Here is a 5,407-nt window from a genome sequence, read left to right on the forward strand (position 1 = left end):
GCATGTATTTTTTTAAACAATTACTATTGCACGTTTTGAAAGAAGGCATCTCTTTACTATTAAAATCTTGCAGGTTATAATTTTCACTGTTAGTTATGTGATTGTGCATAAATTGTGAGGAAAAGGATATTGGACACAACTGTGCAGAATCCCACAAACTGCAGTGGGCAGAACACAGCCTGTTTGTAGGACAGATAGGATGGACTGACTAAAATGATAACATCTTCAAATTCAGATCTTCTCAAGACTAAAGAAAAAAAAATCTTGCAATTCTGGGGGAAATTAGAAATGCTAAAAAATGTGTTATTGTAATTTCATAATGCAGCAATGTGGGACTTTTTTGCCTTTCTGGAACTGGGCAGTGAGAAACTTTCCTGTTATAAGAAATCTGTGGTGTTTGATGATTTTTCTCCACAGCTTTTTTAATCGCTAATCAGTGTAAACAGGCTTCTTTGTCTTTTCACTTTGAGGAAAGGTGGAACAAATCCCAAGTCAAGAACAAGTTCTATGGTGACTGCTATTAACCAGAGAGCTCTTTCCTTCCTGCAACTGATGACATGTTCCTCTGCCATCTTTTCTGAGAAAACTCACACCTCAGAGAGACATCCCAACTCTTAAAATTTACACAGCACTTCAAATCAGATAAGGAGTTTTGTTATTCTGCAATGTATAAAATTTCTTCAGATACTATTACAACTATGGACTACATCGCAGTCTTCTTTGGTGTTCTCCATGAAGAAAATATAAAGTAACTAATTGAAACAATATTGTTAATGACCATCTGCTAAAAGCCAATCCTTCAGTGTCCTCCTGGCAAGGTATCTATGGTTAAGTCCTTCCAGAAAGACTTCATGATGAGTTCTTATATTAATGATACATGAAATGTTTCTATTGTCCTCTTATAAATTACTACTTACTACTAAGAAAACCTCTTTCAACTCAAAATATGATGCTTTCAGTGGCAGTTTCTGTAACATCTCCCAGGAAAACTGTCTCGCTTATCACCACATCACAATTGATCTCTAAGTATGCTGCCACAGTTGACATGTAAATATACCATAACTGAACTGCAAATATGTAGCATTTTCCCTTAAAATTAAAAAAGGTATATACTATGAGTGTGGATTATGCATGTAGCAATACATGGCTGAATTAAAGAAGAGTGCAATATTTATATTTGTGCCTTAGTTATACAAAGGTCTCTTGGGATGCAGTACTGATCTACCTCTAGAGACTAAACTGTCTCTAAATGGAAAACCTATTTCCAACCAGTCCAAATATGAACAATATTCAGATCGTACTAAAAGATCTCAGAGGGGCATTGGCAAATTGATTAAATGTAATTGTAAAGAAACCTGTGGGAAAATATGTCATACCTTGAAAACAAAAGATTTAACTGCACTGAACTCAGTATGAAATACTGAGCAAAGAACAGATTTCTTACTTGTTCCTTAATGTTATTCACAACTTCAATCTTTTTAAAGCAAAACCAAGCAAACTGCCTTATTTTATATATCTCATCTTTCCTTTCAAGACTGAAAATTTCTCTAGGGCATAGTGGGAACATCACCTAAGAATAATAAATTTTTAATGTCAAAATAAAGGTTTCTCCACTGAAGGCAAGATACTGAAATTCTAAGTTATCCAGTGAAATTAATGTATTTTCACAGACTATTTGAATAAGGATTGCAGTGAAAAACACTGTTGTGACTAATTGGATTTAAATGGAAAATTGGTAGAAATGTGGATGCATTGTTTTGAAGATGTTAGCATTTTTAATTAGATTGAAAAAATATAATTATGCTAATGCAGCAAATGCTAAATCAGCTTTGAATGCTTCTTTTGTCATGTATTCAAATCAGTTATATTACTCAAATCCTATTCCCCATGAGGAGAATGTAAAAATAGCACAAACTGGTTGGTAAATAAATCAATGTTCCATTTAAATTTTAATGTCTGAGGCCTTGAAACACTATTTGTAATCAAATAGCCTAAATAATTTTATCTCAATATATCTATTTTTTTATCAGTGAAGCTTGAGATCTTTGTCCCTCAAAACCTGTTTTCTTCTCCAGTAAAAATAAAATTATATGGTATTGCAGTGCAAGTCTACCTCTCAGAGTATTTAATCCACAGCTTTGAACAGTTCATAATGGGAATGCAACACAGAAAGAAAGACTTGTTTGTCATGATAAGTAGAAACATATTCTGTGTCTGGGCTTTAAGATTTGAACTAGTAAATTCACTTCCAGGTGAAGCTGAAAATGTTGGTGTTGTTCTCAAAACTCTACACTGTTAAGGATAATCCGTTTGATATTCTTTATTTCTAACACAGGCATATCACAACTGAGATCATTAAAGGCCCTCTGAAATGTGTGCCATCCTTGACCAGAATGGAGTCTAAACCAAGAAGGACTAATCACCTATCTTTTGGTAGGTAGAAGCAAAGGTACCAGATTTTGGTTCTCTGAATTAAAGAAAACAAACTCCTTCCAAATCTCCCTACATCCTTTCCCTCTTGTCCTTTCCCTGTTCTGAGTTCAGTAGTTAGCCCTTTCAAATGTGGGCATTGGGATGGGCTGCCAAGGAGGCGGTGCAGTCACTATCCCTGGAGGTGTTTCAGAAAAGACTGGATGTGGCGGCACTTGGTTTAGTTGCCAGGCTGAAGTTAGGTCATCAGTTCAACTCAATGCTCTCAAAGGTCTTTTCCAACCTAGATGATCCTATAACAAATTCCTGCTCTTGGAAATAAAATTTTTCATCATGAAAAATAGAATGAAAACAAAGAAGATTCATAGCAAACAAGCTTCTATGCCAATAATAAAACAAAACCCATGCATGCTCATAAATATATGTATCTTCATACATGTGTATTATATTTATAATACATGTACATAATTTTCACATATATGCATAATTATGTACATGTATTTGTATGTATAAATATATAGATGTAAATATACACATATGTATATGCATGAAATAATTGCTTGCATGCTCCAGGGAAACATGAGTTTCCTTGGAAGATACGAACAAAGCAGTAGGAATTTTTCCAGAGTTAGAAAAATATTTCTGGTTCTGAGTGACACAGTTTGCTGATGCTAGCTTATACTAATAAATAACAATATGATGATGCTGCCTGAAAATTAAGTTTGTGTTTTTAAATTAATTAGTTTTATGTCGAGTTCAATCCTTTTTCTAAATTAAACCAAACATTTTAAAGGTGCCTGGACCTTCGGATCTAAGCAATGGATAGAAGATTTTCAATTCCATAAGCTTCAGCAAAAGGCAGCAAAACACACCAAAGAGATATCAAGACCTTCAACATAAAGCAGCGTAGTTTCCTGGAAGTCTGGATTAATAGGAGATATCCTGATACATACAGAAGTGATATACTACAGGACATTTCCATGACTGACAAGAAAAAATGTGATGTCAATTTTCTGGTTTATTCTCACAGATGTAGAACAACTTGCTAATGTTTAACTGCTTTCTTTCAATATATTTATTACATGACAGAAATACGACGTAAATTGCAACTGAAATTTTCTATTGTTATATTAAGAATTTTAATAAAAGCAAGGGTTATTCATAGCAATTTCTCAAAGTCAGAACTTACTAAAGAAGTTACAAAAGGCAACAGAATGACAAGTAGAACTGCTTAGATAACTGGTAAAAGAAAATCACAATCCATTATATCCACGAAGGTGCATAAAATAAAACCAAAAATCCTCAAAGGAATAACAATTGGAAGTTCATATGCTGCACAAATAAACCACAGCCCACAACAATCCTTCCAGTCACTTTATTTGGAGATATCTTTTTTTATAAGTTTTCAATATCTACTTGAATAGCAAAAATTTGGAGTGCTTTTGCCTCAGTCTTCCCTGGTGCATAGATTTTTAAGGGCCAGAAGTGTTTCATCTACTAGATTTTCATCTACTGCACCTGCAGCAAACTAGCATTATATATTTCCAGAAGAAAGTCAATGGGATATTTTGGAGCATTTTTAAATATGGCAGCAGAATCCTGCCCTTAAAACACAGAAGTTTGATATGGATGGTGACATTTCTCTTGTTTTATATAACAAGGGTAACATACTTTATTTATTTTTTAAGGTTCGATAAGACTTCTAGTGTTATCAAAGTAAAACAAGTGTCAAGAACATTTGTGTGACACTAATTATGTAGTTTTTGTGCCCCATCTTGAATTCCCTTTTGAGTTCTTTTGAAAAATCTATATTTGTCCCGTGCTTTATCTTCTGTGGGGTCAATACATATGGGTATGTAGCTCTGCAAATGCTGCATCTTCAGACATGCCATCAACAAAAGCACTTTTATTCTTTTACTATCACAGCATAATGTATCTTGCTGCTACATAAATAGCAAGATATAAAACATAAATGTTGAAGTGAAGCCCAGGTGTTGCTCCTGTGATAAGGCTTAATTACAAGAGATATTTTAGGTAAGATTCTCTGATTGAGATTGGTGAGATTTTCTAACTGAATCTGTGGGGCTAGGAGGAAAAGAGAAACTTGTCACTATTATTGACTTTCTGCTATCTGGTTCATTTACAGAGCAGATTAATTAGGTGCTTTGAGCTACCAGAAAGCAATTGGAGATGTTTTGGCCACTGAAAAGCTAATAATAATCAAATAGAGTATTAATAAGATTTCTAATATGCAACAGTGCATAAACTTGCTAATTAGAAAAGGGAGGTTGCAAAAATGTTGTTTTTAAAACCAAGTAAAAGAAATGTATATGGACAAATAGGAGAGCACCTTTTCAGAATTCTGCAGAGTAACATATACTTTTGCATGTGCTTTTACTATATACTACATGTAACTAGTTACTAATAAATTGTTGATCCAACATAGCCTCAAACCTAAATTTTTATGTATTTACTTTAAAGAACAGACTCAGAACCTGCCGGCTGCAGAATGCCTACAGACCTTTTGCATTTTTACAAACTCTTTAATTGATTGCTACAGCTGATTATTTAATTTAAAATAATGGATTCAATTTTTTTCCAAATTATTTATGCTAGTATGGTGAAAAACCTTGCCATTCCTTCTCTTTATGTCCTCTGTTCGCATTTTGTGCTTCCCAACTTTGACAGCTTTGTCAATAAAACAGGCACATCTAATAGATAGGTATAGATCTGACAGATAGTCCTATAAGACATAAATCACAAAGCTTGCAGCCTAATTTTACTATATAAGTCAGCATATATACTAATTACACTGACTTATATCTGCTGAGCAGCCATATTTATTTAAAAACTCCAGAGATGGAAGTGTGCCTTTCCAGAATGCTGCAAAATTAATGAAACCAATACAGACTGGATTAGCTCAGCTGTATTTTGTGACTGCATTCTCTGATTAGATATTTACCCTCATCATATTACC

General features: G+C 33.8%; 1 long non-coding RNA gene across 1 annotated transcript; it reads left to right on the top strand.

Moving 5' to 3' along the window:
- Nucleotides 1-585: 585 nt before the first annotated feature.
- Nucleotides 586-3,333, top strand: LOC143696144 (uncharacterized). Its single transcript, XR_013185552.1, has 3 exons — nucleotides 586-818; nucleotides 2,336-2,433; nucleotides 3,224-3,333. It is a non-coding gene; the product is annotated as an uncharacterized LOC143696144 (long non-coding RNA).
- The last annotated feature ends 2,074 nt before the right edge of the window (nucleotides 3,334-5,407 follow it).

The sequence above is a fragment of the Agelaius phoeniceus genome, chromosome 1, assembly GCF_051311805.1.
Source record: "Agelaius phoeniceus isolate bAgePho1 chromosome 1, bAgePho1.hap1, whole genome shotgun sequence".
Classification (NCBI taxonomy): domain Eukaryota; kingdom Metazoa; phylum Chordata; class Aves; order Passeriformes; family Icteridae; genus Agelaius; species Agelaius phoeniceus.